Source organism: Pan troglodytes, chromosome 3, assembly GCF_028858775.2.
Source record: "Pan troglodytes isolate AG18354 chromosome 3, NHGRI_mPanTro3-v2.0_pri, whole genome shotgun sequence".
In the NCBI taxonomy this organism is placed as follows: domain Eukaryota; kingdom Metazoa; phylum Chordata; class Mammalia; order Primates; family Hominidae; genus Pan; species Pan troglodytes.
The window spans coordinates 186,690,853-186,714,786 of record NC_072401.2 but is presented as its reverse complement, the minus strand read 5'-3'; the positions used below and the strand labels follow the sequence as shown (position 1 = coordinate 186,714,786).

The window sequence follows — 23,934 nt, the reverse complement described above, 5'->3', positions numbered from 1 at the left end:
CTCAGGTGATTGCCTGCCTCGGCCTCCGAAAGTGCTGGGATTACAGCGTGAGCCACTGCGCTTGGCCAGGACAAAACATTTCTGTGGCGAGGCCTGGCTTGCTTGGCTCTAAGGCCAATACTTTTCTCATTATACGTTCCAGGTAATGAAAATTATGCTAAAAATATAAAAAATTAGCTGGGCGTGGTGGCACGCACCTGTAGTCCCAGCTACTCCGGAGGCTGAGGGCAGCAGAACGGCGTGAACCCGGGAGGCGGAGCTTGCAGTGAGCTGAGATGGCGCCACTGCACTCCTGCACTCCTGCACTCCAGCCTGGGAGACAGAGTGAGACTCCGTCAAAAAAAAAAAAAAAAAAAAAAAAAAAAAGAAAAAAAATTATGCTTAATAATTTTTAGGTGAGGTGATGATCAGCTGGGCTTCCCCTCGGCAGTGGAAGATGTATGTAGATAAATGAGATGAGGTTAAAGCTTCTGTGCTTTTATTTGACATGATGTATTGATTTGTGTAGCCAATTTTTACATAAACCAGAATCTCAAAACTTTTACTCTGTACTTTGCTGGGACTGTGAAATTGCCACAGTGGCACTTTCATATGAATAAATTCAGAAAACAAAACCACTTAGAGACGATAAGATATTCAGACATTTCAGGCACTTCATGTGTTTTTGTCACTTACTCTTACTTTTAAGTTGGAAAAGCAATAATGGGTTATCATAAATATCCAAAAATAAAGTGTATCTAAAATGAAGAGGGAAAGTTTCTGCCCTTATCATTTTGCCCAAATCCAGCCTTCAAACAAAATCAATTAATTATTAATTTTAACATAGAAGTCAGTACATTAGTTTTGTGGCTCTAAAGTATTTTATAAATTATCATAGTGCTCAATATGAACCTATTTATGGCTGCGGCCTCTAATAATGTTATATGTAGACAATTTTTTGTTTGTTCTTTATAGTCATATATTGGATAAAATGTATACATCTCACATTGGTTAAAGATGGCAGTTCTGCTAAAAATATGTGTATTTTCCAACAGTTTTTTTTTTTTTAGCAAAGAATAATGAAAAGCTGATTTAGAACAATGATCTCCTCCAGAGATATTTGTTAGAAAAAGCAGACTTTTTTCACATCCCAATTTCACTGTGTGTTGGCACAGCGTATTATGGGGTTTAGAAAGATCATCTATGTGGTCTCATGAATATGGGAGGGTATCCATAAAATTATATCAGTTATTGGTTTTGTTTAGATTTGTTTTGAATGGCAGAGAAATGGCATCATTTAAAAATATTAATGAGCTATGGAAAAAGAATAATTAGGTCAGGGTGGTAGTTAGGGTATAGTTTCTTTAGCTTCATTAGTACATTTACAAGTCATTTGAACATGTTTATCCCACACATAAATTACATAAAAATCATAGATATATTCTGTCTTTATGAAGGTCACTTTCCTTATGTTAAGGGGACTCATCTATGAGTAAATTAAGTTTGGCCTTTCGGGGGGTCCCACAGTTTAGTGAGCCATAAGATTTTCCCTGCTGGATTGTAATTGAGTCTTGTCAAATGGCAAACCACTTGTATCTCAGTATCATAATTAAGGAGTTTTGGGAAATTTATTGACAAATGGTCTAATTCTGAACATGTTATCTGAGAGCAAGAGGACAGTATTTGCAAGTCAAATGATGGAAGATCTATTGTCAGACAATTAAAACATCTTCACTGAGACCCACCGAACTAACCTTTGTGTGGTCTGTTCTCAGATGGAAATGATTCCTAGAGACAGTTGACAGCGTGAATTTTGAGACGACACTAAATGTGTGTGGGAACTTGCAAAAAAAAATCCAGAAAAAGATTTAGGATCAGGGTTTTCTTTGCTACTTTTTTGCTATGATGGGGCGGGAATGGGAGCTGGGGCCAGGGGTTGTGGGGAGGCATCAGGGGAAAGGTGACGTTAGAGATGCTGGTAAAAGTTAGTCCTGGTCGAGCCCGGGGTGAACAATGACACAGTGTTGTTGTGGGCTGCCTCCACGACTTAGATATTCTTCCCATGTCAGTATAATCACTACTGGGAGGTAGCTCGATTAAGGATTACCATATCATTAATAGTATCCATGACTTTTGTTCAAAAGCTACTTGTGCAATGTTGCCTTGTGGATGAAGCGCCGTAATCCTCTGAGCCGCAGCTGTAGAGAGGGAGGCTCCTTAGAGCCGCCCACACTGACTTCCCTGTCCTCTCGGATCAGTTCTAAAAAACAGACAGAAACAACAGTCAACTCAAAGCCAAAAAAAAAGAAACATCCATTCTACATTTCCACATTCATCCCCAAGCTTCAATCCCTGCCAATGTCTCCCATTCATCTCTTCTCTAACATCCAGATCACCACTCGGATGGTGGCCAGATTAAAGGGGAACAATGCAGTTTTAAATGTAAAGTTTGCATCTAATTTTTTTCTTTGCATGAGAAAAAGCACATTGATTCTATCTATGTGTCTGTCTAATGCTTAGCCAGTAGTTTGTCAGGTCTTTCTTATTTTCTTTGGCAACATGAGGCATGCTTGTGTCTTCCCACTGTCTAGGGTTTCTCAGTTTATTTGGTGAAGACACTTAACTCTGAAATTTGTACTTGGGTAGGAAATCATATATGCAGTTAGTAAACAGTGGGGTTTTGCTTCATTTAATTAATATTTTTGCTGCTAAGAAACTTCTACTTCCAGTGGGTGGGAGCATTGACAGAAATTGAAAAATTTAGCAGTAGCTTGAAATCTAAGCAAACACACCCAGGTATTGGGATTGGGCAGAAGAAAATAACGGAGTGAACCACATTTGGTAAAACTCTTTGTGTTAAAGGACGGGAAAGAATGGATGTAAGCTTCAGAGGACATTTCATTTCATAAAGATCACCCCTCAAAAGGGGAAAGGAAAGGGAAGAGGGAAGAAATGACCTTTATTTATCTGGCAGAGGAAAATGTTAAAAAGTAATATGAAACCTAGAGTTCAGTTTCTTGAATTTTAGCTTCATAATCACTTTTATTCCAAATTGAAATGAAGCTTTGCCTTGGTTTACTCATAAATCATTATTCTAAAGAGTTTTAGTCTTTTATTTTCATCTCATTGCTTCATTTAAAAATCACTGTAACTTTATTGTTTACAAAAAACACTGACAACTTTTATCTATCCTAAGTTATTTTCCTGAGGAATCTATAAAAAGATTTGGACTGTGGCCTTTGGACCAGAATGTCTTAAGTTCTTTCTGGTTGCCCAAAGATTTATGTTTGTCTAAAGTACATGGGAAATTTTACTTTTTAAAACCTTGCTCAGTGATAACACTTTATTTTCCCATCTCTCCTCTTTCCTGTGGCATTGACACCCAAGCTGTGCTGTAATTTAATGTCACTGACATCACTTCCTTTTAAGATATATTTATTGGGACGGAAATTACATAAGTCTTGCTACCTGAAACACTGACAGTGTGAGACAGCTGGGAAAACTCAGGAATAGTTTAACACATCTCTAGGCCAAGAGTATCTATTCAACAAAATCATTCTATTTGGCAAGAAAGACTTGACAATACTCATCAGACACTTTAATTTAGTGTCTCTTTATGTCATGAATGTATATGCTCAAGGGATATTGTTTACATGTAATGCTGCTTAATCTTGTATGTAGTATTTGAGGAACAGAAAACTTGGGAGAATGTGCTCTTGTGCTCTTCACTAGGAAAAACAGCCTCGTTCTGACCTTTGCTGTGCTCATATTGGTGAAAGAAGTACCCGGTTCTAGTAGACGTACTGGTAGTTTGCTAAGACATGAGCCATCATTTCCATCCCCATTCCAGGATTCGTCTTTGTTGAATAGATGCCTATAAGTAGAAGTTCTTCAACCTGGAGTTACTTTAAGAAGACACATTATTCCTAATATAGACGACAAGTATCTGAGATTTTTTAGAAAATTATTTAACATGTTAGCATAGCACTTGCAGGTGAAGGCAAGAATGAACCAGGAGAAGAAAGGTGAACAGTGGTCCAAGCAGGCATTAACATATGGGAATGTTACCGTATTAAAATGTGATACCAATTTCTGTGAGTGTAAATAATACCTCAATGTATCATGTATTCACTCTTACAAAGAGGTTCACAAATTATACAGGTTTTTTTAGTGATAGGAAAATTTCATAAAATTGGTACTCTGCTGAAATATGTAATTTTAGGTAACACAACAAACTTGCTGCTCAGTGCCATATGGGATAATACTGATTAGCCATTTTTTTTTTTTTTTTTTTTTTTGACGTGGAGTCTCACTCTGTCACCCAGGCTGGAGTGCAGTGGTATGATGTTGGCTCACTGCAACCTCTGCCTCCCGGGCTCAAGCGATTTTCCTGCTACAACCTCTTGAGTAGCTGGGACTAAAGGCACCCCCCACCATGCCCAGCTAATTTTTGTATTTTTAGTAGAGATGGGGTTTCACCACGTTGGCCAGGCTGGTCTCAAACTCCTGACCTCAAGTGATCCCCCTACCTCGTTCTCCCAAAGTGCTGGGATTACAGGCGTGAGCCATCGTGCCTAGCTCGTATTATCCATTCCTGATGTTCTTTTCCTTGTTGGGGGAGCCCCACTAGCATAACATTCTTGGCTTCTCTCTTCTATCTCATTTTTTCCTCCCAGGAGTAGAAGAGTGACATTTCTGATTTGCACTGTGGGAGAGCATAGCCCAGCCCCTTTCTCTGCACTGGGAGCCACTGCCCACAGGGCGCTTGCGTTCTGGACTGCCTTTCTGGCTCAAAAGTTTTACAGGAGCCTGCCTGTGGAGGGAGAGCTGCAGTTTTTAGCACTGTGACTAGGCGATAAATTTGGGGCACAATATTCAGAAGATCATTGTTACCATGCAATCACGCCATATTATCCAAGAGTTCTGTCAATAATAAAGCTGACCCACATAATACTTCTCTCTCAGTTCCAGACCCAGGTGATAAAAGCAGAGGGTTTTTTATCGAGCCCCCTTGAGCAGCAGTGTCTATAACTTAAATGCTCTGAATCAGTGGTTCTCAAAGTACGGTCTGAGGACTTTTTGGCATCCTTGAGACCCTTTCAGGGGACTGTGGGGTCAAAACTATTTGTAATACTACTAAGATGTTATTCACATTCTCGTTCTGATGTGCATGGAGTGGAGTGTGCAGAAGTGACGCGTGATAACACCATTGCTCTGATGGCTACTGAAAAGTATGCTGTGTACTGCTTATGTTTTAAATATTTCTCAGTTTTTATATTGGTAAACACTGATAGTTAGAATGAATGTATGTGCTCTGGATTTCTCAGTAAATAATTACATATAAATAATTATCTCCTACATAAATCAATGCTGATTGGGGTCCTGATTAATTTTAAGAGTGTAAAAGAATTCTTAGATTAAAAAATTTGAAAGTTGCTGCTGTAAACCATAATGGGGAGAGAAGCACTTAAAGTTAGATACCTCTGGGTGGCTCTGCTACTGAAATGTGTAAGAGTTCCCTCAGGAGATAGCCAAACTTTGTAATCTTGGACATCTCAATCTACCCAGATGAAAACTGGAATAGATGAATTACTCATTAAGCTGATATTCTTTGAAGGTTTGCTCTATGTTGGGCACTCTCTCCTAGGCAGAGGGGGGCACATGGATGAGCAACTCCATCACTGTCCTCTAGAGTCTCACAGTTAAGAGGAGGCAACAAACTGGTGAAGAGATTGACATAGAGTGTCAGGTGTATAAGAGGTGCTGTTGGAACACAGAGGGGTACTAATCCAGGGAGCAGGAGATGGATAGACACCCTAAACTGGATCTTGACAGACAGGTAAGAGTTGGCCAGGAGAAGAAAAAGTAAACGATATTCCAAGCAGAGACACTAACACATGCAAAGGCCTAAGACAGTGCTTTTTGAATAGTGGGATGGAATCTATTAGTAGGTCATAAAATCAATTTAATGTGTGATCACCAGCATTTAAGAAAAAACAAAATAGAACAGAATGTAGGAGTGCACCTCATATAGTAAGGGTATTTTTTTCATGAAACCTTTTTTCTCTGTGTGTGTGTGTGTGTGAGTGTGTGTCTATACTGGGTTAAGGTGTAAAATGTATTTCTTAGTGTAGGAAAATAATTTTAGATATTATCTAGGAAAATAATTTTAGATATTTGATTTTGCAATAAAATTTGTCTTTTCAGTGTAAGGAATGAAATGCTACAATCTTATGCTAATTCTTTTAGAGCATGTTATATCACATGAACACTGAGACCTGTTAATACATTTAGCCGGTCGGTAAGTTCAGATCTGTAAGTTTAGCAGTGCTGGCATGGAAAAGCCTAGGGGAAAATCTACTGAGGCAGACTGAAAAGTTTTGAAATATTATACATAGAAAAAATTATTAGTGATTGATCATAATAAATTTAAGAAAATGCTATTGAGGCATTCATCAAAGTGCCTAAAGAAATAAACAAGCATTTTATTAATGCATCCTGAAACTCATGACAGAATTTTAGGGTAATAAATGTTAAGAGTTTTAGAGACTAGACTAACTCCACATTAGAGTCCCAGATAACTATGATCTAGTGTTCTGGCCTAATTTCTTATGTTACCCACTGCTGAACATATTCTATGCAGTGGATGGTAAAATATCGTTTTATCTCAGCGAGACTTCATGGCAGCACTGGTTGCAAATGTTAGGTGTCATTCGTCTGGTGTCCTTCTGGTCTAATACTTATGTCAGCAGCTGAGATACTGATTCTAGCCGGGGTTTTTGTATGCGTGTGGGGTATTTAAAATACCCAGAGAATTGGATCAAATATGATTATCTGGTTTGTGTTTTTTGACGTATGATTTAAAAAAAATTGAACTCAGGTGTAGGGAGGTATAATTTACATACAATAAAATTCACCTCTTAGGTACACAGTTGAATGTGGATTTGATAAATGTATATCACTTTCAAACTCAAGAACCAGAACGCCTCCCCCAGCCTTTATAGTCAATCCCCTACCCCAGCCACAGGCAACCAGTGATCCAGTCTCTGTTCCTAGAGATTCGCCCATTTCAGAATTTGCCTGTATGACTTCAGCAATAAAAAAATTGACATAGAAATTAATATGGGATAATTTAGTGTACAAGGAGCAATGTTACTTACTAGGAAAATCACAGCCTATTTGGTGTGAGTCACAGTATGCCTTTTCCACTTCTTACTATGTAACCTTTGTCATGACTGCCCAGTTAGTTCTTGATGAACCAAATGGATTTCAGAGAGGTTTAGGAGTCTAGGAGCTTACAATGTACCTTGTGAGAGGACTCTGGGCTCTCAGAATTTCAAAGTAAACCACTCCTTTGGCCTATCAGCCCAGGGGCTTGCAGTCACACTTTCTAATTTCTAAACTACGCTGGGTTGTTTCCATCTGGCCGGGATAGGCTTACTAGCCAGGATGACCACATACTGTGCATTAAACTGTAGGGAGGACGTTTAGATAAGCCACAAGCAGAAGGACTTTGTGACCACTTTATTTCCCACAGATTGCATTTAGCCACCCAGTAGGATACGCTTGGTGTGTGGCTCTCTCAGCCAGGGCAGATAGCCGAGGTATCTGTATCTAAGAAGGTCTATTGAAAGTATTAAGATTGGACAACTACGTACATGCCAAGTCCGCCTTTGATTTCCACAGTAACATGTATTTTTAGTTTTAACGTAGTACTTTCAACTTTCAAGGTCTAAAATAACTAGCGACTTGAAATCTTAAGGGAAAGGTCATGTGTCTCAGTAGCCAAATCGTTTGCTTACTACATACATCCTGAAGCATGTTGGTTTTTTCCCAGAACATTTCCATTTCATCAAATCTGAAGACAGTGTGTTGACTTAGTGTATATGCACTATTTTAATTTATATTTTTATGTTTTGGTCACTTCCAGAAGAGAATTCATATCCTCAGCAAGGGAACCGCAGAGGTCATATTGTCCACTTTCTTTCTGGAACAGGGAAGAAATTTGAGACTCAAGAAAGATGAGGCTTCTAAGGAAGATTAATTTCAGGAATTAATGTTTTAAAGAGTACAATGTTTTTATTCACCAATAAACTGAAAGTCAATTTCTAGATGTTTCTTTCTCGTGTATGCTCGATTTGTTGTATTGGTAAGCAAAGCCCTGGAAGGAAGCTTTACCTGCTCCTCAGGCTCACCCATCTTCACTGTGACTGATGGGGAGGCAGTGAGGTCAGTGAGGCTCCTTGCAGGATGCAGCCACTCAAGGCCAATCACGAAGATTGTTCTCCCTAAGGTATTTCTTGGTGAGGCATTTTAAGGACCTTTTAGAAAATTGTTTCTCAGAAACAACTGTGATTTTATTTTTGAAGCATTCACTGTTAACAACATCTGTGAGATTTTCAGTTTTTCCATTGATTTTAACCTTTTAGAAACTGTTCAAAATTTCCAGAATCAAAAGTTCCATCTTCTATTGAATGAGTAAGGTCCAAATTAAACTTCCATGTTGACCACATATGCTTCTTGTCTTTCTTCGGCATCATCTTGAGAGCTGGCCATATGATATGAGGGCAGGAATTAATGTTTGTGTGAATCTAAGTATGTTTGTTAGATCTCTAAGCCTAAAATTGGCAATACATCTGCACTAGAGCCCAAACTACCAATCCACACTCTATTCCACCAGTGAACCCACCTATGCTTTGCAGCAATTCCTCACTGAAGATACTGGCATATGCATTATCTGCCCTGTACTACCACCAGCAAACCATTATCATAGGTCTAAAACTCATCACATTTAGGCTGGACGTGGTGGCTCATGCCTATAATCCCAGCCCTCTGGGAGGCTGAGGCAGGAGAATCACTTGAGGCCAAGAGTTGAAGACCAGCCTGGGCAACATAGTGAGACCCTATCTCTACAAAAATAAAATAAAATAAATTAACCAGGTGTGGTGGCACACACCTGTAGTCCCAGCTACTCAGGAAGCTGTGGTAGGATCACTTGAGCCCAGGAGGTTGAGGCTGCAGTAAGCTGAGATCACACCACTGCACTACAGCCTGGGTGACAGAGCAAGGTCCTGCCTAAAAAAAAAAAAAGAAAAAGAAAAAAATTCACATTTTTCTCACACAAAAAAATCATGAAACATTTATCTGCACATGGCATTAAGATAGCTACTATATTATGTTCATTAACTAACACGTGAGAGGCCTAGCACATGTAGGTCTTGGTGAGTCTAAGTCTGAGTGGTACATAATTCAGAGAAAAGACAGAGGATCTAGATAATATATTCATCTTACATATGGTCAACAAGCACTGTATTTTTAAGAATTTTAAGAAACTGCAGAGTTTGAGAATTTTAAGAAGCTTCTTCTGATTAGATCAGCATTTCAGGGACTCCTTGATGGACTTAGCTTTCACCTTACACTAATTCTCCAATCTTTATGTTGGAAGAAATAAACCAGATTTGGGACGTGAACATTTGATGTGTATGTATTCACCTTTTGCTGTATCACTAGGGAGCAGTTATTAAGTATAGTTCTATGAATCTCGTTATTGAGGTGGTTTCCAGCATAGCAGGTGTAGTCGTTAACCATGGCTACTGAGTGTGACTGGACCTCTCTGCTGAGGCCTCACAGACATGCTGCTGTATAACCTCACTTCCGGCCAGGTGCAGTGGCTCACGCCTATAATCCCAGCACTTTGGGAGGCCAAGGTGGGTGGATCACTTGAGATCAGGAGTTCGAGACCAGCCTGACTAATATGGTGAAACCCTGTCTCTACTAAATACAAAAAAATTAGCCAGACGTTGTGGTGCATGCCTGTAATCCCAGCTACTTGGGAGGCTGGAAGGCTGAGGCAGGAGAATTGCTTGAACCCAGGAGATGGAGGTTGCAGTGAGCTGAGATTGTGCCATTGCACTCCAGCCTGGGCGACAAGAGCGAAAACTCCACCCGGAAAAAAAAAAAAAAAAGAACTTCATTGCCTTGCTCTCCTCTCTGCGCTCATTCCTTCGAGAAAGGATTCCATTGGATCTTTTTCTGTTAGACCTTGTGTCACTTAGGATGAGGCTCTGTGTGAGTAAAAGAAACTGGGCGCCTATGTCTTAAACAGGACAGAAGCATGTTTTTCTGTTCCATAAGAGAAGAATGGAGGCAGCAGCCCAGGCTGATGTGGCGGCTCCGGGTATTACCCAGGCTCTCTACCTTCCAAAGCTGAGTTTCCTGCCTTCAGGGTCACATCGTGGCTCCAACAGCTGCTGGAGCTCTGGCCTTCGTATTCTTGTGGCAGGCCTGAAGAAGGGGAGAAGGTGGAATGGTGGAAAGGGCTTCTTTCTAGCTGAGTCTGTTCCCTTTAAGCACGATTCTCAGGGCACTTGCAAACACTTCTGCTTAGGCTCGGCGCGGTGGCTCACGCCTGTAATCCCAGCACTTTGGGAGGCTGAGGCGGGCGGATCACCTGAAGTCGGGAGTTCGAGACCAGCCTGACCCACATGGAGAAACCCCGTCTCTACTAAAAATACAAAATTAGCTGGGCGTGGTGGCGCATGCCTGTAAACTCAGCTACTCGGGAGCCTGAGGCAGGAGAATCACTTGAACCCAGGAGGCAGGGGCTGCGGTGAGCCGAGATTGTGCCATTGCACTCCAGCCTGGGCAATAAGAACAAAACTGCGTCACAAACAAACAAACAAACAAACAAACAAACAAAAAAACACTTCTGCTTTTATCTTACCGGTGGAATTTAGTCAGGTGGATAAACCTAGCTGCAAAGATGGCTGGGAAATGTAGTCTTTATTCTGAGTAGCTTTTCTGACCAGCTAGGAAGGGAGGGAGGGAGGACCGTGGATGTTGTGGTAGAAAACTAAGCTTCTGCCAGATCACTTAGGTGGAATAGTCTGTTTATATCCATGAAGGCTTAACGCCTCACAACTAGCGACCACTATTTTATAGAAAGAACCTGTATGGATACACGATTGATGCAATTAGTGCAGTCAGCAGTCATCTGGACATCCTCAAAGAAGCTCAGAGATTGTTCTTGTGTCATATGAGCGTATTCGTAGTAATAGTTTATTCTGTACTTGAATGTTTTCAACTGTAAGAAATCATATAAAGCAAATTTAAACTAAAATCACAAAAATACATCCACTGTATATATTTAACAAAGTCTTCAGGGAATATAATAGACTGACGTAAAACTGTGAGACATCTAAAACACAGTAAAAGGCTGTAAAATAACTAATGGCCTTTAATGAAAGAATTAACTAAAGTATGATTGTTTAATACAATCCCCCAAATAAGCTTCTTGTTAATTTTTAGGGAGGTTGAGGAACTCCAGCACCAACTTATATATTCTACATCCTATGTCACTGAGTAGGTTTACTAATCATACGTCTTTGAAGATAACTTTCTTTACAACTTGTGCTACCGTTTATTAGTCGTGTGATTTTACAAGGAGGTTTATTGAAGTATAATTGACGTATGATAAAACTCACCCATTGTAAGTGATTTTAGTAAATTTGTTAAGTTGTGGAACTGCCACCACAAACCAGTTTTAGAACATTTCCATCTGCTTTCTGCTTCTGTAAGTTTGTTTTTACTAGATATTTCCTATAAATGGAATCAACTATGCAGTATGTATTTCGTGTCTAACTTCTTGCGCTTAATGGTTTTAAAGTTCATCCATGTTGTAGCATGTAAAGAAATCCATTCCTTTTCATTGCTGAATAGTATTCCATTGTAGGAATGTACCATATTTTGCATATTCATTCATCAGTGGATAGCTATTTAGACTGTTTCCAGTTTTTGACTAGCATGAATAATAGTGCTATAAACTTTTGTGTACATGTCTTTGTGTGGACATGGATTTTCATTTTTCTGATAGATTCTTAGAAATAGAATTGCTGGGTTGTATTATTAGTTTGTTTAAGTTTTTAAGAAACTGCCAAACTGCATTCCAAAGTGTCTGTACCATTTTACAATCCTAGTAGCAATACATAAGGGTTTCAATTTCCCTATTTCCTTAACAACACTTGTTATTGTCTGTCTTTTTCATCATAGCCATCCTAGTGGGTGTCTAGAGGTATCTTCTTCTGGTTTTAATTTGCATTTCCCTAATGAATAATAGTTTTGAGCATCTTTTCTTCGTATATTAGACATTGACATTTCACCTTTGGGAAAATATCTATTCAAATCTTTTGCTCATTTAAAAAATTTGGTCATTTGGCAAGAACTTTCTATGTGTTGGTCATTGTAAATGCTCTCTATATATTCTAGATTTAAGTCTTTTATCACATATATGATTTGCACACATCTTATCCCAGCCTGTGACTTGTCTTTTTATGTTCTCAATCGTGTCTTTTTTTTTTTGAGACAGGGTCTTACTGTGTCACCCAGGCTGGAGTGCAATGGCACAATCACAGCTCACTACGGCTTGACCTTCTGGGCTCAGGTAATTCTCCCACCTCAGCCCCCGGAGTAGCTGGGACTACAAGTGTGCACCACCACACCCAGCTATTTTTGTATTTTGGGTAGAGATGGGGATCTCACCATGTTGCCCAGGCTGGTTTTGAACTGCTGGGCTCAAGGGATCCACCTGTCTTGGCCTCCCAAAGTGTTGGGGATTACAGTAATGAGCCACTGCACCCAGTCCATTGGTGTCTTTTAAGCACAAAAGTTTTAAATTTTGATCTAGTCCAGCTTATCAATGTTTTCTTTTATGGTTTGTGCTTTTGGTGTTGAGTTGTAGGATTCTGAACAAGTTGTCTAACCTCTTCAAGCTTCAGTTCCTTTGTCTATGAAATTGTAATAATAATTCTTACCTCAAAGGTAACTGTAATTTAAATCTGATTTCTTTGTATGTGTCTGGAAAAGAGGGAGGTATAAGCAGTGACTGCAAGTTTAATTTTCAACTTCCTCTTAAGTTTCATAAGTTCTTGGTACTTATGGCTGGCTTGCTGGGAGCAGGGAACTTGGTATGTGTAAAAGTTACTGAATGTATCTGCTAATACATTTTGCCCTCATCTTGGATCCAAGCGATCAAGCTTCACAGATGGAAGGAAATGAGCAGGTGAGGTAAGGGGAACTGAAGTACATAGGGGGTTAATAATTGGTTGAAGTTGCCTGGGAAAGGGAGTGGTGAGGAGGAGGAGGGAGAGATTGCGAAGGGGCTTGAGGAAACTTCTGGGGTAATAGAAATGGTAGCAATAATCTTGACTGTGATGATGGTTTCATGGGTATATACATATGTCAAACCGTATCAAATTATACACGTTAAATATTGCTGTTTCATTGTACGTCAGTTACCCCAATAAACCTTTTTAAAAAAAATTTTAAAGAGAATGGTCACACCTGTTAGGATGGCTATTTTTTTAAAAAAAGCAAGTGTTGGGCCAGGCCTGGTGGGTCACGCCTGTAATTCCAACACTTTGGGAGGCCAAGGTAGGCAGATCGCTTGAGCTCAGGAGTTTGAGACCAGCCTAGGAAACATGGGGAAACCCTGTATCCACCAAAACTAAAAAAATTAGCTGGGCATGGATGCACGCACCTGTGATCCCAGCTATTTGGGAGGCTGAGGTGGGAGAATCGCTTAAGCCCAGGAGGTAGAGGCTGCAGTGAGCCAGGATGGCACCAGTGCACTCCAGCCTGGGTGAGAGAGTGAGACCTTATCTCAATTAAAAGCAAAACTAAACAAAAAAACAAGTATTGGCTGAAGATATGGGAAGACTGAAACCCTCACACATTGCTGGTAGGAATAAGAAATGGTACTGACACCGTGGAAAACAGATTGGCAGTTTCTCAAAAAAGTTAAACATAGAATTACCATATGATCTAGCAATTTCACTTCTGGGTACATATCAAAAAGAACTGAAAGCAAGGACCTGAGCAGATATTTGTTCATAGCAGTATTATTCACAATAGTTAAAAAGATGAAAGCAACCCAAGTGTGTATCAACAGATGAATAGATCAACAAAACGTGGTATATAACTATAGCGGAATATTATTCAGCCTTAAAAATGAAAGAAATTCTGATACATACTGCAACATGGATGAACCCTGAACTCATTATGCTAGATGAAATAAACCAGACACAAAGGGACAAATATTGCATGATTCTATTTATGTGAATAGGTAACTCCTAGAGACAGAACCTAGAGTAGAGATTACCAGGGACTGAGGGAGGAGCGGATGGAAATTTGTTGTTTAATGAGCACAGAGTTTCTGCTTGGGATGATGTAAAAGGTCTGGAAATGGATAATGGTGATGGTTGCACAATATTTTGAATGTATTTAACACCATTGAACTGTACATGTAAAAATGGTTAAAATGGTAACTTTTATGTTATTCTATTTTCACACAAAAAATGCAAAAAAGAGAATGGATGAAGTGATATGAGTTTAAGCAGTAATAAGAATAAAAGAGGTATAGTGGGAAGCTGACAAGTCAGCCTCAGGGATAAGTCCAGAAATCGGGAGACTCCGCTTCCTTCCTGGTTTCTTGATCCTACCATTCACACCTATCCACTATTATAAATTTATTCTCCCATTTCTTTACTCCCTCATTTTCAGGTGCTTAAATGGGAGCATGGAGAAATGTAAAGTGGAAAATAAGTGGAATGCATTGAGCCTGGAGAGGAGAAGATCTGGGGGAGGTCATGACAGCTGTGTTGCAATATTTACAGGGCTGTCAGGTAGAGGAAAGAGGAGGCTTATTCTGTGTGCTTCAGATGACAGAAATAGCATTTCATGGGAAGCAGAACTTTTTTGCCTCCAAAAAAGGGATAAGATTTTTGCCTCCAAAAAAGGAATAACATTTTAATAGTAGGAATAACATTCTAATAATAGGACGGTCTATGAATAGAATAGATGCCTTGGAATGCTGGAAGTGGGTAAATAGAGGCTGGGGATGTTGCAGAGCAGATTGCTGCATTTGATGGGAATTTGGACCAAGTGGTCTCTGTATCAGCAACCCAACAGGAAGAAGGAATTTTCAGCTGGGATTTTTGAAGCGTATCAAATGAAAGAGCTATTTACAGAGATGTGAGCAGGATTGAGGAAGCCTACAAAGGATACTGAAGTACCCAAGAACAAGCAACAGTGGGAAGGCCCCACCATCAGGCCTGAGGGAGCAAAGCGGAGCAGTGCTGTTCAAGGAGACCAAGGGAGCTGTAGGAGAGTGGTCAGCAACAGCTGGAAGGGAGACCCCCCCGCAGCAGGAACTGGTAGTTCCAGAGGGAGCAGCCTCTGGCAGAATTGTGGTGCCAAGGCAAAGAAGCAGCTGGGCTAGAACTTCCCGGCCTCCATTTCCTGCTGTCTCTCACTGGCAAATCGAGCTCGAACGCAGAGGCACAGGAGCTCAGGGGATGAAGTTTGCAGGGAGGGATGACCTTTGTAAGGTACTGAACAGGGCGGAGAAGCACATCTGTAAGGTTTCTTCCATCTCAGAGACCTTTGAGTCCCCTCACCACCCCAAACTTCAAACCTGAAGAGAGCAAAAGACCTGAAGATTACACTACTCTATGAATGACCATTTCATCCTGTGAATGTAAAGATGGGATTGAGTTACCGCAGTTTCAATAAGGATCAGGGAAATGCCCTTGTTAAGCCAAGATGGGAGAGCTGTCAGTCAACATGTATTTATTGGGACCTACTGTATGCTAGGCATTCTTCTAAAGACTGTAGATCCACTGGTGAGCAACATGGAAATTCCTCTCCTGTTACACACTAAAAATAGGAGGCAGACAATAAGCACACAAGCACATCACTCAAGGTGCCATCACACGACACAATACATTGGTTAAGATCATGACCTGTACCATTTCCTAATTGTGTGACCTTTGTTAAGTGACTCAATCTGTGTCTCCGTTCCATATGTGTAAATGAGGATCAATGACTGTACCTCCGCAGTAGGGTTGTTATGAGGTTATAGCTACTTAGTACATATAAATCCTTTATAACGTGCTGAGCGCATATAGAAATGTTTGTTATTGGCCAGGCGCGGTGGCTCACGCCTGTAATCCCAGCACTTTGGGAGGCCGAGGCGGGCGGATCACGAGGTCAGGAGATCGAGACCATCCTGGCTAACACGGTGAAACCCCGTCTCTACTAAAAATACAAAAAAATTAGCCGGGCGCGGTGGCGGGCGCCTGTGGTCCCAGCTACTCGGGAGGCTGAGGCAGGAGAATGGCGTGAACCCGGGAGGCGGAGCTTGCAGTGAGCCGAGATCGCGCCACTGCACTCCAGCCTGGGCGACTGAGCGAGACTCTGTCTCAAAAAAAAAAGAAATGTTTGTTATTATTATTAGCAGTCAGTATTAAGTACTAGGTGAGAGAAGATCTAATAAAGCAGAAAAAGGCAGAGAAAAGGAAATGGTGGGTCTGGGCATGATGGGAGCCATGAGAGAGGAAGCTGGGGGCTGGTGAGCAGACTTGCCATTAGGAAAGGGCCAGAGCTTCTAGAGGAAAGGAGGAAGTGGCCACCCAAACCCTCACAGAATCCTATCAACATCTCCAGGGACAAATCAAGCCACCCTACAGAAAGTGCACTTGTATGGCCTGTTAATGCTGAGGTCGAATTCATTAGAAGAAATTGTGCAATGTAGAATCGAATCATTTTTAAGCATTTAAAAGCAAGAAGCAGAAGTGAACCGTGCTTAAAAGAGGCAGGCACATAGTATCTAAGAGCTTGGGCTCTGCAATTAGACTGGCACAAGTTCAAATCCCAGCTCTGCCATTCACTATTATCTGACCTGGGAAGGGTTACTTAGCCTTGTTGATGACTAGTTTCCTCTTGTGGAAAATGGAAATAATCATAGCTATCTCACAGGTTATTCTGAGTCTGAAAGGAAGTATTTTATGATAATTGCTTTGCACAATGCCTGGAATATTCTAAGGCATCAATACATGTTGCTGTTGCTTACTGCTATCATAATAAAAAGAGAGAATGAACACCTGTGCATGACTTGGAAAGGGTGAGCATGGTAAGATATGGATGCATTTTGCTTTAGTTGCTTTGTATGATGTTCGGGCTTATAAAAGATAACTTTTGAATTTCTTTGCCAGCTCTGAATCTCCCACCACTAAGGAGCAGCATCCTATCTATGATGCCCTCACAAAACCAGAACATCTGCTCGTGTTCTGCATGAGCAGTTATCAACAAAAAGATGTCCCAACACTCAATGGAAAACAAAATATTTTAATGATAAAATTCAGTACGTGAGCTATGTTTATTTTTGATTATTTTGACATTTCAAGCTCAGAAACAGCATTCGTGAAATGGGGATTGCTGGTGAAAATTAAATGGAAAATCGGCACTTAAAAATTTTGCATTTTTTTCCAGCTAATTCCTTTCTAAATACAATCCATTCCTTAAAGAGTCTTGCTGTGATGATTTCTGCTAATTTCTTTCTTGGTAGTTTCCAATAAATCAAACTTCACAGATAACAAGAGAATAACAAAATGATAAAGGTGCTTCTTTCCTTCCCTGCAGAAAATACTCATTTGCAGATTTTTTACAGAGTACAAATGAAGGCCTGAATGTCAAAGTTTTGTTTTTGTTTTTAAATGACAAGTTGTTCCGGGGTACATATACTTTGACTTTCAGGCATTCATTCGTACTCTGTAAAAAAATTTGCAAGTGAGTAGGAACTTAAAATAAAAGCTGAAGAAATAACAAAGAAACACTAGAGAAGAAAAAAAGTAAAAACTCAGTATCTGTGAAGCGCAATAAAATGAAGCACAACAGAAAGGGGAAAAAAAATGCCAAGGTGTGTCGCCAGGAATAATAAACCACGGTATTTCCAAGTAGATGTTTTTATAAAATACATTGGGGTAGATCTTTACGTTTACTCCTTTTCTTCACTCTGTCACAGTATTAAAATAAAATGCTCATTATTTGGAATCATGGGAAAGAAGGCTTATCTATCCATTACGGGGAAAACTTAAACGTGGAGTGTTACTACTTCAAGCAGCACTATCCATATTACAAATAAAAACCTAACTAGGAATAAGTGATTTAAAAATTCCTATTCAAAGCAGGCATATATCACTACATTGCAACGTGCCACAAACAAAATAAAACTTTAACACAGGAAAATTAATTATGGGATTTAAAAGTTGAAAACACACCTAAGGAATTCATAATTTTATGAAGGTTTGGCTTATAACTGTTATTGATTTTAGACTGACTATCCCTTTACTCTTAGGTAAGTCCAAGCTGATTTATGAGGAGATAAATTATTTTGAAGGTTTTACTCTTTAGGTAGTTTGGTATTTAGTGCCAAAATACCCACTTTCAAAATAGTGGAGAATAAATGAATGATGTTCAGCAGTATAGAAAAGTCCTCTAGGTTTTCCCTTTTCACCTTTAGAAGTTAATCAGCACTTGGGTGCTAAATATTTTAAGGACCAAGAACAACTGAATATGTGAGAGATCTTGCTGTTCTATTTGAAGGAGTTTCTCTTGTTTTTTTTTCTTTTTTCATTCTTTCATTTTCTCCCCTTTTGGAGAAAGCTTACCTCTTTGTAATTCAAGAGGGGTCTCGAATTCACCTTGAGAGGCAACCGTATATCATGAAATGCGTTGTTTCCTGAGTCCACATCATTTGCTTAGCATCCCTTACCAATTTAGTAGAAAGATTCTCCTCCAGGGATTGTCAGCTGTCATATATCTCTTTTGCAGAGTAAGTGGGTCTTTCTCGTCAAGGAGAATTCACTGGCTTGGCGTTACTGGCTTCAATACGTGCGACTTCTTTTCTGAATCCCCCACGCTGAGTTCTTGTGTTCCCTTCCCCCAAAGGTCATGTCCTACACAGCGTCCCCACTGTGCTGGGTCAGCAGGAACACAGAATGACCATTTTTGTTCATCATTATTTGCCTAAACCTAGAGAAAATAAGATCATGATTGATTTCACCCTCAGGTTCCCTCTACAAACTATGTTGTCATACATACAGAGTAATTATTTGTTTTCCACTCCTTAGGCGTGTATAGGAGGTGAAGATGGGTTCTCTGCTTTTCAGTTTGGGCAGGGCACTATTCAATAGTGAACACGATACAGAGAATGGCTGATTCAATCTCCTTATTTCTTCCAGTGGTCGCACTGAGACGATTTCAAACATGTACAAGATCAAGGATCCATTAGACCTTTTTATTTTGTGTAACTTTTGTGGGTTTCCATGGAACTCCGGAAGTGCTGTACCTTCTTTTAAAAATTAAATTAAATTAACTAAAAAGAGAAAGAAAAAGCTTGCATTTTCTGGGGTTTCCCCAGAGGCTTTTTTATCTGTTTAAACTAACCAGGATTTTTCACATATTGACATAAGCATTCATTTGCTAATTTGTTGGACATTCAACTGCATGGCGTCTTCCCCAGAATCTTGAATGAAGCTGAAATACTTGGGTCCTTAGGACTGCTTGAGTCCTGCATCGTTCCCTGAACACATATGGTTTTTCCTCCTCTATCTCCTTAGATAAAAGTCAGTGCTGATCGCCTTAAGGAAAGAATGAGTTAAATGGACCCATATTCTAGGCCTGGATCTAAAAATCCCGGCCTTTTCAGAGGCCCCTTAGCATCTGCAGCAGCAAGGTCATTTGCACATACATAAATAAATAAATTAACAATGAATAAATAATCTAATCCCAGCCACACAATGCCACCTTGCAGATTTGATCCTTTGCAGCTCCCAGTGAATTTGTCCATTTCTAATTCTTTTTGATAAAGTCCTCAGATACTTGCTGACTGTCAGGCTCATTTTCTTATTGTTTTCGCTTGATTAGTTCTGTATGACCTAAGGTCGCCCTTAAAATCCACATCTCTCGTGAAGACTCCGAAAGGCCTTCTTTTTAGAACCCACCCCCCAGAACAGGATGGAAAGGGCCTGCCGTTTCTCCGCACAAAAGCCAGGCAGGTTTTTCGTCGCTAGCCTCCTGAAGCAGCCCTTCGTTCACCCAAGCGCAAAAATATCTCATTAGGGGCTACCATGTTTTTGTAGCCTCTTTATCCGGTGCACTTGGGTGTGCCTGTGTCAGGTCTCCCGGGTCCTGGAGGAGCTGGGCCACCTCCCCTTTAACCCTGCTGGGCTGCCCCTCAGTGACAGCACCAGGCCCGGCACCTGCCCATCCGTCCTGAGTGCCCGAGGCTGTTTTTTCCTGGTCTTCTGAAAAGATGCTGGTCTTCCTGGGGGCTGGAGAGGAGTGGAGGAGGGTTGCTTTTTTTTTTTTTTTCCTTTTAAAAGCTGGCTGGGGTCGGGCGCGCTGGCTCACGCCTGTCATCCCAGCACTTTGGGAGGCCGAGGAGGGCGGATCACGAGGTCAAGAGATCGAGACCATTCTCGCCAACACAGTGAAACCCCGTCTCTACGAAAAATACAAAAAATTAGCCTGGCGTGGTGGCGGGCGCCTGTAGTCCCAGCTACTTGGGAGGCTGAGGCAGGAGAACGGCGTGAACCCGGGAGGCGGAGATTGCCGTGAGCCGAGATCGCGCCACTGCACTCCAGCCTGGGCGACAGAGCAAGACTCTGTCTCAAAAAACAAAAACAACAACAAAAACAACAACAACAAAAAAAAACTGGCTGGGAGGTTGCTGCCTGTCCCTCATTTTCAGGCTGCACACTCACTTGAGGCTGTAGATCCAGGGATGGGAACACTGTCTAATTCTCCAGTCTCTGTGCTCCCCAGGTCGGGGCAGGGCCTCACCTTATACCATGGAGGCCGCCTCACAACGCATGGGCACTGCTCACTCACTGCTCATGCTCTTCCGTACTAGAAGGTCAGCTTTTCCTTGAATGGAAAAAGAAGTGACACTTTGTGCTGGCTTAAAAATAGACTTAATTAATGGGAACCCAAGTCCTCACTTCTGTTTTTAATTGAAAAATTCACAAAGACTGTTTGAATCAACTGTTCAGTATCCTTCAACAGTTCTGATAGAATGTTCCATTTCTGACTGCCAAGTCTTTTGGAATTTCAAGAAGATTTTGTTTGTAATTTTTTTCCTTTCTTCTTCTGGACCATCAAATAAAACCCTGCTATATTACATGGAGTCTTACAGTTGTTACTTTCTAGCAGCAGTGAATCTCTTGAGTACCCAAGGAAGATGTTAATGAAAATTGTACCACAGGAAAGTTTGAAAAAGTGGGCTCCACTACCCACGTGGAAATCTACTACACAATTTAATTTTAAAAACTCATTGTAGACTTCCTTTTATGTGATGAAATTTAAAAAATGGATTTTTATATATTTTGGTGTATTTCAGCAATTTTCCCGAAGGACAAATTACCTAGGCTGAATTGCCAAAGGCCTCCAAGAATTTGGTGCCATCACCTGAATTTGAAAAAGGTGACTAGTCTTGACCTCAGTCAAGATACTCTTGTTAACAAGCACCTCAGCTCAGGAAGCTCTGGAAGAGCACGCTTTGTGTGATGCACAGGGAGGTGAGCTCTGAACACAGTGATATTTCCCGAGTCGAGGACGTTCCAGCTCAAACAAGCCCTTCAGGCACCAGAAGGCATGGATTTACACTCATCATCTCTGAACCATTAAAAAAAAATGTTCAGGCTGGGCCCGGTGGCTGACACCTGTAATCCCCGCACTTTGGGAGGCTGGGGTGGGTGGATCACCTGAGGTCAGGAGTTCAAGATCAGCCTGGCCAACATGGTGAAACCCCATCTCTACTAAAAATACAAAAATTAGCTGGGCTTGGTTGCACGCACCTGTAATCCCAGCTACTCGAGAGCTGAGACAGGAGAATTGCTTCAACCCGGGAGGCAGAGGTTGCAGTGACCTGAGATTGCGCCACTGCACTCCAGCCTGGCGACAGAGCAAGACTCTGTCAACAACAACAACAACAACAAACAAACAAACACAAAAAATTTTCAACCTTCAAAAGACTAATCATCTCGGGATAGTAAAGGGAAAAAGAAAATGTCACTTCAAGCACTTGCCTTACCATTTTGTGTCCAATGCTTACTATTCTCCCACAGTTATGCTGGGTGCTCTTTGAGGCTCTGGAACTCAGGACAATCGACGTTCTATGTTACTAAGGAAGGAAGAGGGGTTGTTGAAATGATTCTACCTTTCTTTTCAGGAGAGGGTTACCCAGTCTTTGTGATGGGAAATCTCTATTGGATGTTCTTGAGCCTTGCAAAGAGAAATTCGTGAAAAAGCAGAAGCCTCTGCATTCTGAGAGAGCTCGCAGTGTTGGGAGCAGCCCCCTCCCCCAAATTCTGGCCATAAATTGCCCCCCAAAACTGGCCATAAACAAAATCTCTGCAGCACTGTAACATGTTCATAATGGCCTTAACGCCCAAACTGGAAGGTTGTGGGTTTACGGGAATGAGGGCAAGGAACACCTGGCATTCTTATGCCACAAACAATAGCATGAGCAATCTGTGCCTTAAGGACATGCTCCTGCTGCAGATAACTAGCCCAACCTATTCCTTTAATTTGGTCCATCCCTTTGTTTCCCATAAGGGATACTTTTGGTTAATTTAATATCTATAGAAACAATGCTAATGACTGGCTTGCTGTTAATAAATACGTGGGTAAATCTCTGTTCGGGGCTCTCAGCTCTGAAGCCTGTGAGACCTCTGATTTCCCACTTCACACCTCTATATTTCTGTGTGTGTGTCTTTAATTCCTCTAGTGCCACTGGGTTAGGGCCTCCCTGACCGAGCTGGTCTCAGCAAGTGGTGTCCATCATGGGGGCTTGAATCCAGGTCGAAGGGTTGCCAGAGCGACGGTTGGAAAGGAAAACTAGCTGGAGGACACCCGAGTACTCTTAAAGCAATCCCCGTGGTGAATAAGAAGGGGGGCTCGGAAGTGTCAGGGTAACAATGGGACAGGTATGGGGTCTGGTTCGTTCCACCTTGGAACTTTTTCACACTGATGACGAGGAGGAACCAGAATATAGTGAAGTAACAGAAGAGGTTACAGAGCATGTTTATTTACCAGCTAAAGCTAAAGCGGCAAAGGAAGGAGAGGTTCATCCCTACCCTTCTGCACCCCCTCCTCATTATTTTGAAGAAAAAGACCCTCCAGATCTTTCTTTTCCAGAGGACACTGGGCGAAAAGTAGTTGCCCCAGTGACAGTTTGAGCAGCGCCTCGAGCGACCGCTCTTAGTTCTATTCAGGCAGGAATTCAGCAAGCCAGACGAGAGGGTGATTTAGAGGCTTGGCAGTTCCCTGTTAGAATACACCCCCAGATCAACAGGGAAATATTATAATTACATTTCAGCCTTTTCCTTTTAAATTACTCAAGAATTTAAACAAGCTATAAATCAGTGTGGACCAGGTTCTCCTTTTGTAATGGGACTGTTAAAGAACTTTGCTGTTTCCAGTCGAATGATTCCTACTGACTGGGACACTCTTACTCGAGTTTGTCTAACTCCTGCTCAGTTCTTACAGTTTAAAACTTGGTGGGCAGATGAAGCTTCCATTCAGGCTGCTTGCAATGCCCAGGCCCAACCTCAAATTAATATAACTGCAGACCAGCTTTTGGGGGTTGGCGGCTGGGCTGGTTTACATGCACAACTGGTCATGCAGGATGATGCCATAGAACAGCTTAGGGGAGTGTGCATTAGAGCTGGGGAAAAAAAATCACTTCAGGTGGAGAACAATACCCTTCCTTTAATGCTATTAAAAAGGGACCAAGAGAACCATACGTGGATTTTATAGCTCGGTTACAGGAGTTTCTTAAAAAGATGATTGCAGATTTGGCTGCTCAGGATATAGTGTTGCAGTTACTAGCTTTCGACGATGCTAATCCCGATTGCCAGGCTGCTCTGCAACCTATCAGAGGGAAAGTGCATTTAATTGATTATATCAAGGCCTGTGATGGTATCGGAGGTAATCTGCATGAGGTTACTCTGCTAGCACAGGCAATGGCAGGACTAAGAGTGGATAAAGGAAATGCTCCATTTCCTGGAGATTGTTTTAACTGTGGGAAGCATGGTCATACTAAAAAAGAATGTAGAA

At 41.1% G+C, this 23,934-nt stretch overlaps 1 long non-coding RNA gene across 2 annotated transcripts; it reads right to left on the bottom strand.

The window, feature by feature from the left end:
- Positions 1 to 463: 463 nt before the first annotated feature.
- On the bottom strand, positions 464 to 21,986 carry LOC104006293 (uncharacterized). 2 transcript variants are annotated; one of them, XR_001717324.3, is made up of 5 exons: positions 21,908 to 21,977; positions 18,483 to 18,846; positions 10,703 to 11,062; positions 3,784 to 3,884; positions 1,323 to 2,239 (listed from the first exon to the last, which is right to left on the bottom strand). It is a non-coding gene; the product is annotated as an uncharacterized LOC104006293 (long non-coding RNA). The 2 variants fall into 2 exon arrangements; XR_010156777.1 differs by lacking the exon at positions 18,483 to 18,846 and having other exon boundaries at positions 464 to 2,239; positions 21,908 to 21,986.
- Between the last annotated feature and the right edge of the window lie 1,948 nt (positions 21,987 to 23,934).